Source organism: Cynoglossus semilaevis, chromosome 1 (assembly GCF_000523025.1).
Source record: "Cynoglossus semilaevis isolate Cse_v1.0 chromosome 1, Cse_v1.0, whole genome shotgun sequence".
NCBI classification, from domain to species: domain Eukaryota; kingdom Metazoa; phylum Chordata; class Actinopteri; order Pleuronectiformes; family Cynoglossidae; genus Cynoglossus; species Cynoglossus semilaevis.
In genome coordinates, this window is record NC_024307.1 from 7,910,427 (window position 1) to 7,924,093 (window position 13,667).

The 13,667-nt window shown below is 39.0% G+C and overlaps 1 protein-coding gene across 1 annotated transcript in view; it reads right to left on the reverse strand.

The window, feature by feature from the left end:
• Positions 1-13,667, reverse strand: part of rcan3 (regulator of calcineurin 3) — a 79,856-nt gene that overhangs the window by 42,572 nt on the left and 23,617 nt on the right. The window lies entirely within an intron of this gene.

A 13,667-nucleotide genomic window follows, 5' to 3' on the forward strand; every position in this document is an offset into this window, starting at 1 on the left:
ATTGACGTCATCACCATCTCCACGTTGGTCATGTTTTACGCCACTACAGTTGACGAACCATGCAGGAGCAGGAGGAGCAGGAGGAGGAAAAGAGCAGAGGAGCACTGCAGATTTCATAAAGCTGGTTTATTCCGCTTTTTGTATTGTTACTGAATTTATTTCTCTGATGTATGTGCGTGTGTGTGTGGTCACAGAAGTGCTAGAGTTGTTACTGAATTTATTTCTCTGATGTTGTGTGAGTGTGTGTGTGTGTGTGTGTGTGTGTGTGTGTGGTCACAGAAGTGCTAGATAACAAACCAGTGTCACAAATTAATCTGCATGATCCACATCAGCACGCTGATGTCTCAGACCACAATAAAATCCTGATTTGTTTTATTACCATCAAGGCCCAACTATGATCTAATGTCTCCACGAGCTGAGAGTCTAAGGTTTGAAAAGAAAAAAAAAAGAAAGAAGAAGCTTTGTTTCATTGTCATTTAATTAATATGACAAAGAATAATAATCCACAAACTACAACCACAGACAGCGTCTGTTGTCTTTTCTGTCATATCCTGACATTTTGTTTTCTTCAATACTGCCATAGACCGTACATATAACTGAACCACAGTGGCAGGTTGTATTGTCCAATAAAGTGTGAATAAACACATTATAGTGTCCATACTGTGGCAGACAGAATGAATGAACTGTGACGGGAACACATTATTTGAAAAAAAATAGGATTACGGACAGTCATGATGTCATGTGACGTCATGTGATGTCATGTGATGTCATGTGATGTCATGTTTATATAATGAGCATGGCGTAAATGCAGCATCAGGCCTCAGCGGGGGTGAGGGAACAGGGTGAATGTAGCATAAGATGAACACACGGAAGTGATATAAGTGTAATACTGGCAACTATATTTTGAGAAATATTGCAATATTTGGTTTACACGATACTGCATCGATATTCTAGAGCACTGTATCGATGAATTTTTATTAACAATTAACATGTAAATATTGTAGATCCTTCTACATGATTTTGCGAGAGAAAAAGGAGAAAAAAAATATTGGAGCAAACTTTTTTTTTTTTTTTTTTTACTTTCACCAGTAATCAATGACCTTAAACCTCGACTCAAATACACGTCTGTTCCACACAGACCTCCACAGTAATAATGCCCATGAAGGCATGCAGTTCATATCATTATTCCTGTCATGGTGTAATTACATAACCACTCGTGAAGTGGAGTCACCACAGCTTATACTTGAAATGGACTCCTCCCTTCACAGACACATAAACAACCTGGTGTCACAGTCAGCATGATAACGCGTCGACCTGCCAGCTGTTTGTATATCTGTATATTCTGACAATATACGTCTAATCTGTGACATCACAGGAGCAAATGTCCCGGTGGCACAGACAGTAGTCTGAAATGAAAAAGGAAATCATTTCCTTTGAAGTAAGAGCGTTTCACTCTGTACTGGACTGTAGTGGTATTAACTGTACCATACCTGTTTTATGACTCACAATAAAGCAGCTGATGAGGGAAAATAGACCACAGATCCCACAGCTGCTATTACTGCACTCATGACAATACGGGGTGAAAAATATTCCCACAAACATAGCACTGTTGTGTAATCTCCAAATAAACCGTCTTCTTTCCATCAGCCGGCTCCTCCGTCCCTCTCCTTTCACCCTCTATTACAGTATAATAATTGCAGTGCCTGCAGAGACAGCTAAGTCCCCTATAGGCCATTAGTATTGAGGCTCAAAGTGGTGAAGACTATTCACGTCCACTTGTAAGGTATGGCATGAGGAAGACTGTGACTGTGACATTCCTCCAGCAGACAGCGTCTGTCATTTAACTAGTCTGGAACAATCTGTCCCTAAATTCCAGAAATGGCTCAAATCAGCAACACGTTGGACTAAAGCTGGACAGAGTAGTCAGCTGCTCCGTCTGCTGCCGGCTTATTTTGTTCTTTCAAGTCACGGGCAATCAAACCGGCAGTACAGAAGCTAACTTGACAGTTTTAAGATATTATTTCAGAATCGCCCCCACAGCTCATTAATCAGGAGCTCTGGAGTGATAAAGCGCTGCACCTGTGCTGACATGTCTTTAAAATCTACTCCATTTTTCTTCTGAGATCAGGCATTTTGATCATTTATTTATGTCGTTTCTTTTTTGTTGTTGCTTTTATTTGTGCTGACAGGGGATGGAAGAAAATCAAGGGCTCGATCAAACTGAGCAGAGACTTTGCTGATCTATACAGAGATTTGAAGCGGGCGGCCTAAAACCACGCTGTGTCTGAAATGATGGGTGGTAAGAAGCCCGGTGTGACAGCGAGGTGTTAATAAGCATTTTTAACATTTGGCCCCGGTCCCTATGCTGTGAGTGATGAGGAGAAACTTGGATCTAACACAACCATATTTGTCCTGCTACTGTGTTTAAAACAACAACAAGAGGACAGGTTTTTAGGCTACTCAAAATAACATGAACTACAGTATCACCTTTACCCACCAACACAAGCCACATTTCACTGCAGTATTCCTGTGATTAGTCCAATCACTGTGGCGTGACTCATTAGTGAGCCGTGAGAGACCATCGTGTTTACCACGGCAGATGTTCCATTTTTACTTAACTGTTCAGAAAAGGTTTACTTAATTCACTACAAGTCACGTGTAGTTGTTCGTCAATGCAACACTGACAGGCAAAATAATGAATCTACCACTGGTTCACAGCTGATGGCTATAAAAACTAAAAAGAGAGAGAATTCTTTTGTGTGTTTCTTCAATTTCTGCATTGTGTTCAACTAAACAGGATCAGGATTCACTCTGGGAAAGTGAAGTGTGAGTAAATTGTAGTTCATTATAGAAGATCATTATATTACAGTACATTTACTTTTTCTGACAATATCTTTTCATTGTGCACCATAATTCTAATGTAAAATATTGACTGGCCTAAATATATTTGGAAACACTGCAGTATGCAGTAAATCTTTCTTTGACCTATACTGAACGCAAATGTAGAAAAATAATATTAATAGTTTTTAAAAAACACTGCATAAGGTACTGTATCATTCTAATAAAAACATTTGGGTTGTGGACCTCAGACGGGACCTCAGCACGGGCACTGAGGAGTCATGCCTGACTCCACGGGGCAGCCAGGCTGCTGGACCTCTTCAGCCATGGCAGATGGCAGGTTTCTTGGCCCGGGAAAGGCAGAACTTTGCGGGACAAATTGGGAAGGAGCTTAAACCGGAATTAAACTTTGTCTTAAATTCAATAATGAAATACCCCCGATCAGCCAAGAATGGCTGAAAAATGTTTAATGCTTTTAAGAATGAGTTTCGGGTTGGCAGAATTGGCCAAACGATAGAGCCAAAAAAATGGAGACAGTATAGTAAATTTGATATTATTGCCCTGGAAGATATTCAAAATTGAAAATTAACTCTTAAATCCATTATTAAGATGCCCCCCCCCCGGTTCCTTATATTCTTTTTAAAGACATAGAGACAAAGTATTTAAGCTAAAAAACAGCAAATGTATGCACTGCCTAAGACTTTTAGAAACCACTGCACACGCAACTATATCGTTAATGTCCACTTTTATTTTGATGTCGTCCATCGCCGCTGATTTAAGGCTGATTCCTGTGGATGATGAGGCACTTTTCCTCCTCTCTGCAGCTCTGCTCCTCTTACTTCTCCTTATACTCGATTCTCTCCTCATTCACAATTCCCTCTCTGAGATCAAAGTCAGTCTCAGCACGCACTGCACAAGACTTCATGAAGCTCAAACACCTTTTCATCCATTTGAAATGAGACTCCATAACAAACCACAGACTGACAACATCTCTTTGTCTCTGAGGGATTTCAATATACATGAATGCTGTGCTCACTTGATCGGCAGAGGTTTTACTAACCCTAGAATGCGTTCGCTTGACCTGCAGTTTGGCAAACCTTTCATTTGACCTACATTTTCTTTATACTCATGCCTGTAAATACGCCCACAGATAAGCCTCGCGGCTGTCGTAGTAAAGACATGTAATTGCTGCCTCTGGAGGAGCATGATGTAGTTGATAAGAGACGAGGAGAGGAGGTGGAGGAGTAGCAGGAGGCAGTGAGGCAGCAGAAAAGCTCAGAGGCTGAGACACAGTGTCTCAGACTCGCTGATGAACAGACTTTATATTCTGAAGAGCAGCTCTGCAGTGAAGCAACAGGAAGAAACCAGGCCAGTGGACCATCACGCTGGGCTCACATTCAGGTGTTGGCAGAACTCACATCAATGTTAATCCTCAGCAGGATGCACACATGACCATTAAATGTCAATACAAAGGACACTTGACATATTTCATCACTAGAAACAAAAGAATATTGTGTCAAATTCTTAATAATCAATGTTCACCATCTCTGAAGTTTTTTTTTTTTTACAATGTTCACCTTCTCTGAAGTTTTTTTTTTTTTTAAACTATTATTTAGGCATTTCCCCAGCTAAGGTTTTTTTCTTTATTTTGTTATTACTGATCTTTATTCACCACATCCTTCAGATTTTAAGGCTAACTTTAGGCTTATTTTGGTGAATTCTAAAGATTTGTGAATTCAGAAATTACTTCACGCTAGTTACAATGACCTACAGCAGTGGTTCTCCAGCTTTTTCTACTCTGTACCACCTGAGAAAACATGGAGTACCAGTATCTCTGAGTACCACCATGATGACCAACATTAGAATACAGCAGCACAGGTCTTCACTGTTAGCTTCCACAACAGGAGACATGTTTAGAAATGTTTGTAAAGATGTTTATGTTTAAATGTTGTATTAATTGTGCATGGGATGTTTCAAATTTATTCAATTGAAAATGTAAATGTGAAAATATGAATTTTCTCCACATACCACTAGACAGCGCTCACGTACCACTGGTGGTACACGTACCACAGTTTGAGAACCACTGACCTACAGCATATAACTATTTTGGCTTAATCCAGATTCAGAAATTGCAGGGGGAGTTTTTGTATCGCCCAAAATATAATTCCTGAGACATTTTGACATTAAGACATTTTAACGGGTTCTTACCATTTAAAAGCGCATCTTTGTACAGTCAGTACAGTTTCAAATTTGAACAAAAGGAGCCTTGGAGGTAAATAATGTCAGGAAGTGTCCCAACAACTACAGAGAAACACGTTTGTGTGTGTGTGTTTGGTGCTATTGTAGAACAGACAAAGGATTGAGAGTGGACTGCAGATTTGTTGCATGTGCACTGTTTACATGACTGTCACACACACACACACACGCGCGCACACACACACATACAGACCAGGTTACTTCACATGGTCCAGCCAAACCAAGCTGTGGTGCCAGCACCAATGCAGCTGCTGTAATCTAGGCCAGGCTATTTATAAAGCCGGCACCCAAGTACAGGCACGGGGAGCCAGAGGGAGACAGAGGGAAGGGAGGATGAGAGGGAGTCGAGAGGGCAGGGAGCCTAATCTGCAGAGGTGAGGCAGATAAGGCGAGACGACGGAGACGCGTACAGACACAGGAAATAAAACAAGACTGAAAAACTAAGGGATGGAGAACACAAGACAGTGGAGGAGGTCACGTCAGGAGCAGAGGACCACAGAAAGTGCTGAGTAAGAGGAGACTCCATCAGCCGCGCTGCCAAACACAGGAGACCTCCATCAGCCACGCGAGGCTAAAAGAGTAAAAATACTCCTGCTTGAAGTCGAGCACAGGGAGGGAAGTGTGAGGCAGCGATGACAGCTGCTCCAGCATTATCAGCATCACTTTTACACGACACCCTGCAGCACAGCTGGGGTAAACCACTCCCAGTGTAAGTGTTTGGCTGTAAACGTGTTCTCCAACTAAATGACCCCGCGGTGTCACACTGTCATTCCCGTGCCTTTGGCAATTAGTTTGCAATATGGGCTACTGCAGTGCATCAGGGACAAGAGGAGTCTCAGAGATATAGTGTATGAAAGATGAACTACTCAGTGCAGTACCACCAATGACCAGCAGAGGCTTGGTAAATGATTGAGACCTCCCATTTAAAAATCATAAAACACTCACCTAAACTTTTTTGATAAAAAATGTCATCGTGCCTATAATATAATATGTAATATATTATATATTATATATAATATTGCAATATATCGTATTTGTTGTGTTGCCCTTGTATTGTGATACATATTGTATCGTCACGTATTTGTCGTGTTGCCCTTGTATCGTGATACATATTGTATTGTTGGATTCCTGCCAATACACACCCTTATATACTGTATATACAGTATAAATATATACGTGTGTGTGTGTGTGTGTATATATATCCTTACACAAACACACATACTTGGTAGCTGCAGTACATATATTACAACTACCAACTACTGTTACAGAATCAATACAGAATCCCCTGGGTACTACTAGAAGGTGCCCAGGTACACCACTGGTACACATACCAGAGATTGAGAACCCCTGGTCTATTATATGTTATATATATATTAAATCATTGAATTAATGTTTTTTCAAAGGATATTTCCCAGATATGCCTCACTGTTAAGGTGAGTACAAGGTCCAAAATACTATAGAGTAAATAAAAAAAACACAAAACAATACAGTACCTTCACGATATTACATCGTTTTAACAAAGCACTTATTTCTACAGATATTTAGACAAAAATGTTGGAAACTTGACAGTTAAACATGCCATTATAGTAATGTATTATTAGATGACTATTATATACTGCATGTTTTGTACAGTACAGTATAAATCACATACATGTGCATTCAACGTCAGTTATCCCCCGTACACAGTACAGGAACTGGAACAACTTCCCCAAAAATAGTGTTAGAACAGAGTGCTGTATTTTGGTTCAGCTTCTTGAACCACAACTGTTTACAGGGACAGGCAGCTTAGGATGAGCTGAGTGTGTCTGTGTGTGTGTGTGTGTGTGTCATGTGTGTGTGTGTGAGTGTACATAGGAACAGGAGTGGCGGCGGCAGGAATCAAACGGTGACATGTGCTGATGCTGCTGCTGATTGCTTTGATTTGAAATCAGGTCAGACCATGATGAGATTTCAGAACCATGAGGTGGACACTGTGACACACTTTCATCACTGACGCTGCCGCCGCTGTAGCTCCAGACACAACAAACTAACAAGAAGAACCTGAGGGGGGCCTCCCAGCTTTTGTCACAACATTGTTGTAAAGTAAGTGATACAGTAGAGTATTCAGTGTGATTGGACAAAGAGGAGGTTTGACACTGGTTTGACAGAAGAAGCTGTCTGTTCATTTAAAACCCATCAACGGGTTTGAAAACTGAATAGAAAAAAGAGAGTTGTAGGACAGTGAAGTACCAGTGACTTCTAACTAACTACATATTTTGTCAGAAGTTTGTGAAAAATGTGAATTTAGGGTCTTTTAATGCAAAACATGACACTTGACAGTCATTCAAGATTTTATAGGACACACAGATACACTGTGATAGATAAAAGATATTAATACTACTACAACTGCTACTACTACTATTAATAATACTTTTTTTTTTTAAGTTATAATAAACATACTGTACACAGTTTAATAATAAATATTTTTCCAAGTTATAATAAACATACTGTACACAGTACACAGTAAAACTGTACTTTTTCTATTCATTATTATTATTATTTCTTACTATTTAATATTATTTATGTATTTTTGTATTTTTGTATTTTGTATGTTTACTGTAGCTTGAGATGAAAATCTAAGAGGTTAGCCAAAACAAAGTCGAGAGAAACATCTTATAAAAAACCTGACACATCTCTAACAAGTGCCATAATCAACATGAAAAAGACACAAACACGAAACTCGGTCTCAAATCCAGTCGCTTCATTTCTAACTGTCTCCTCAAACCACACAGAGTGATTAAAGCAACAAAAGATAATCATAAACCCACTATTTCACATTCATTTCCTGCAATCAGCTTAATTTCCCATGGGTTAATTTTGTCTCCTTAATTTAACACATCCACGCCTTTAAGCTAATCATCTGCAGTAACGCTGTCTGTTCCGTGGGCCGCTCTGCTGCCTCTGTGTCTGAAACCACGGGACTCTCTTTAAACTCAGCATCAGTCAATAACAGCATCAGAATCTGTGGGTGTCTCCAAGAAATGCTGCCTTTTTTTAGCCTCGGACAGAAAATGATGTGGATGTAAATAGAATCCTCCGCCTGACGTTGGATCCAATAACATGGCAGATTACGTGCGGTTTTAACTCTAACGGTTTTATAATCAGGCGATGCTACAGGACAAGGTGGCGCTACAGGCAGAATGGAAGATGCTCAAACATCAAAGAGTGCGTTTATTAAAGCCGTTTCACCATCAACCAGTCAATAAAAAAGGACGAATCAAAGGCTGATTTTATTTGATTATAGGATTAACCGTAAACTTAGAACATAAAGGTTCTAAAGGCAAATTGTTCTTGATTGCATCAAGCAAAATGTTCTTTACCATATGGGGCTATGGACGAGTCTGTAATAAATAGTTCTGGAAAAGTTGAATGTTGTCACCACCAGAGAACTTTAAGGTTATCCTACAGCTATTTCTATATAATTTACATTTGTCTTTGGTCCTGTTTTTTAATAGCGTTTAGCTTTGTGTTAAAAAGGCTATGGCTGGATTATAAACCTATGCTAATCTGTAATCCCCCAACATTTCTGACAGGGAAACACTTGCCCTAAAAAGCTAAAGATGTGAAGAGTGTGTTCTACAGACGGCCATCTTATAAAGTTAATTTGTCATTTATATTATTGGGACATCAAATCAATCAGGTCAATATCATATTATATTTGCACTAACCTAACCCCAACCACCACGTCTGATCATATGTACTAGTCAGACATCAAACTTTGCAGCAGAGGAAATTTGTGCAAACTCAGGATAATGGATGCTGCAAATTGTACGGAAGAACAAAAATGTATCAATGGAGGACACAGATGGAAAAACAAAGCATTTATCTTGTCAAAACACTTGGACACCCTGAGTGTCTTAACAGCTTAATTTATCCACAGCGTGCTTCTCTCTATCTTTTCTTCCATTGCTGTTGATTTCCGTCTGCCGGAAACTAAAAAAAAGCAAAAGGAACGCAGCAGCTCTGGGAGAGGATTCTTTTCTGGTCAGTGCACCAGCGTATCGTCCAGGCCAAACCAGGGCCACAGGGCCGCCGGCATTTACTCACTGTTTCACCACGTCTTGACTGACCTTCAGCCTGACGAGGCCTCGTTTTCTCACATCATCCCACTCCCCAGAGACAAAGGAGCAAAAATATCTCTAGTCTGACACATGGAAACATATCAATAACAAACACAAACGCTGGTGAGAAGCGGTAGAAAAATCAGCAGACTGCTCCTTTACAGCAGTGATTCCCAACCACTGTGCCGTAGAAAATTATCCGTTTTCACTTCATTGATCTGAAAAAATATTATTAATATCTTGCAAATATTTTTTCTTCATTTGTCAATGCGTGACATGCAGAACAACTAAATACCATCCCACTAGGTGGCAGCAAATGGCAATGACAACTAAAAAAGAGAATCAGAGCTGTTGAAGAAGATCTTTGTGAGTGTCTTTCTTCAATTCCTGTCAGTATATCAGCGTTGTCTTCAACTGAAAAGGTTAAGGTTTCAGTGAATTGTGAGTATATTTAAACTAGAACTTTATTATATTTTATTACCTACACCTTGGGGCAGATTTTTTGTTTGGTGGTGTGCCGTGGGGTTTTCCTAATGAAAAATATGTGCCGCGGCAAAAAAGCAGTTGGGAAACATTGCTTTACAGACCGGCAGCAGGCTATTATTGTTGAGTTTTTTTTAGTGGTTTTCAATTTTCTTCTTTTCAGTTTGATTATCAAAATAACTGATAACTAATTAAGGTCTCCAGTTTATTCGTGGTTGCAGAGCTTGTCAAAAGTGGCATCACTATGACAACTGACATACGTTCTCAGGCTGCAGCAAAATTCAAAAACAAAAAAAAACCGCTTTCTTAGGTCAATTATCTAAAAGATAGCAGAAAAACAATTAATAAGTACCATAACTAACATCCAACATTTGGTCAAAAGTAGCTAAAAGTTATCAATGAAAGCTTCAAATTAGCAATAAAATAACTAACATAAAGTAAAAAGGAAGACATTTAGCCAAAAACAAACAACAGCACGTGAGCCTCCAAAAAGCTATAAGTAAAGTACATACAAGTTCATATAAAGAAAAGTAGCATAAGAAAGCTAAATGTTAGCCAGATAGAGTCAGAAATTGCTTGCAAGTAATTTGAAGTGACTGTAGACTATGTCAAAAATAAACAGATTAAATATTGCATATTGTTTATAATAAATAGTAACAATGTTACTTGTTGAGCTCATGGATGTTAAAACTTTGATCAGTAAATCCAGACATCGACTACAACTAGAAGTTAGCCCAGAAGGTTGCTAAAAGTTAAATCATAGTGATTATACTTACACTTACAAAAACCCTCAATTTTACAGGGCAAAAAAAAAAAAAAAGTCTGATGTGGGTTTTGACTGCAACTCAGAGATGAGCAGAGTCTGACAGCAGCAGTAAAAGCTGTGCTCTGTGCTGATTAGGCCTGATATACACTGGGAACTAGGAGGGACTATTTATAATGGCTCCTCTGACCTTTCTCTGACAGGCCCAGAAACCACTTTGCCTTGTTACTTTGCCCACACACACACACACCTTCGTCTCTACTTTCAATACACACTTGTGTTCTGTAGGTGCTAATGAATCATGTCGACCTCTGAGGAAATAGCCGCTGCATCTGGATTTATTGTGCAACAAGAGAGAAAGTCACTATTTCCCCCCCAAAACAGTGTCTTCTGATCCCTGTGAAATATGTTCAATGTGTTCAGGGCATTCTGGGTAATTTCAACAAACATTGTCCTTTGACTAACCCCAGACTGAAATCGTATATAAAAATTATTCTTTGCTACATTTGGCTTAACTTTGTATTTATACTGTAGACTGGGTGACAGTGAAAACTGTCTGTGAAAAACGATGGTAAAATCTCCAGTTTTTCACTTAATTAGTTGATAATTTGGATTAACTATACATGGGTTAACTTTTTAGGTGATTTTTATTAGATATTTCTGGTCATTAAATGCATATGCAAGTGACCTTGTTGTTGCAAATACTTAGTCATTTTTAAATTTTTGGTTAACTTTTCCCAAATCTCAAACCCTTAGTTGGTACTTTAACTTCTTCAAGATTTCCTCTGTCTTTCAACTTGAAATGGTAATACCTTTTATATAACAATACTTACATAACAATACCATGGTATATTTTATCTTCTGAGCTAACATTTTAGCAAAATGTTGGGTCAATGTGGTGTATGTTGTTCTTCAAAATAATTTGGGTCATCAGGTTAAATAGAAAGACAGACAGACAGATAGATCTGTACACAGATGACATGTTCTATTTTTACCTGTTGATTTTTTTAGTTTTATTGCACCTAACTCTTCTTTTTCATTCCTGTTTACTTTCCATTCCCCCCCACACTTTATGCGAACACACACACACTCACCGATGCAACATCAGACACGTGTGACTCAGACTGCTTCCAATCATCGCTGTGTTCTCTTGAACACACACCTGACGTCAGTGCGTATTTGAACACAGGTTCTGTGAAGTCAGGTTTTAATGACAGTCAGACCAGAATGTGTCTCAACAGTGAATCATCAGGTCAGTCATTATACCATGTCTGAACACAGGGTAAATTAAACATCTTTTCATGTATGTTTTTTCTTGAAGTAATGCCAACCTGGTTTTTTTTTCCTCTTCTTCGACGTCTATCATGTTCGTCATGAATCGTCAGTATTAGGAGCAGCTCAGACTCCGTATTCTGACCTCCTATTGAGACTCAAAGCTGCAGTCACAGCAGGAGTGACTCACTCTGACCTACCGCTGCTAAAAGGCCCATATATTCAACAAAGTATGTCTTTGTGTTTTAAAACACCGGCTGACTCAAGAACGTGTCAGTTTCTATTTTTGAGAAAGTCATTATTCAATCATGTGACCAGCGAATCATACCACACACCAATTCCAGTTGAAGAAGAACAAGAGCCATAGCAAGTGACTAGACAAAACAGAGCTAAATGTTGCCCCAAAATAGTGACAAATAGTTCCATAAACCACCAACAAAAAATGTTGAAGATGCTAAAGAGTAGACAAGAATGACAAGTCAAACATGTTGCAAAAGTAGTTGTAGGAGTGACTAGACACACATATGAATTTGAATATATATATATACAGTATATATGCTATATATTAGTAGTACATTAACAATAGTGCAAACAGTCACTTATACACTAAATGGCAGCAGATCGCTATGAAACTAAAAGATCAACTAAACCGGCACAGGCTGTATACTGTATAGGTTAAACATGAGTAAACTGAGCCTACAACAGTCCTGGGAAAACTATGGCCTGTGGGCCAGATGTGGCCCACTGTGCTTCCTAATCCGGCCTGGCACCCCAACAACACTGTTCCTACCTATGTTAAAGACTGATGTCAATCTGTCTATTTTATGAATCACTACAAATTGACTGGAATTTCTTTTGATGCCATTAAATAGTGGCAGACATCAAAGGTGCCAAATTATCTGAAAGTTTTGTTATGTTCTTGTAAATTTAGTTGGAATTATTTAGCCACATTTAGTGAATTTAGTCAAACTCTGAACCTCGTTTTGACCCATGAGCCAAAAAGATTGCACACCGCTGTTCTAGAAGATCGTTATATTTCATTACAGATACTTTTGTGATGATTTTGTTTTATGGTGTGCCACATGCATTTTTTTTATATGTAAAATATGTGCTTTGACAAAAAACAAATGTTGGAAAACACTGGACCAGACAATATAGCACCATGACAGAGAAGCATTTAGATTTTTAACTGTGAATGAAATATCCTGTTGAATGTGATATTTAAATGAAGATTTTTGTGCTGTTTGCGATGCTCCAATGCGACTGTGATGAACGCCAACAGTCTGATCGACATTGACGTATTACAAATCATACGTATTGTATGATTTAAAAGCTGCGGAGCAGAATGAAGAGAGATAAAAAAGTGTGCCACAGGGTTTTACTTTCCTTTCACCGCTGCTTTCGCTGCCTGCTAAGAGCATCTTGTAAATACGAGGACACAAACACTCCACTCCTTTTTCTCTGAAAAGGAGCACAGCGTGATTACAGGAGCATCTCCTCCTGCTGCTGCACGAGGGCCTTTGAGGACAAAAACAGGAGGTAATGTTGGTGTTGGGACAGAGCCAGGAGCCCAGAGCCACACAAATGCAGGTTACACTGTCCTTGTACTAAGGCCAGGCTGGGTTTTAACAGTGTTGAGGGCTTTCATTGTCTTCACAAAAACTGGACTCTTGAGTTAAAGTGAGAAACTGAAAATACATCTGGAACAGCTGGCTACAAGACGTTTGCACATCAAAATAAATGCATTTTTAAATTATTATTTTATTATTTTTCATATAAACACCCATATGCCTCTAGAGAAGCTACACGTTAGATTATTTTTCATATAAACACCTTTATATGCCTCTAGAGAAGCTACACGTTAGCCAAATAGATAACTCCTGATTATAGCTCAAAGGTGGCAAAAATATTAGCCAAAAGAAATTACAAGATGTAGCCTGACATACCTAAAAGCT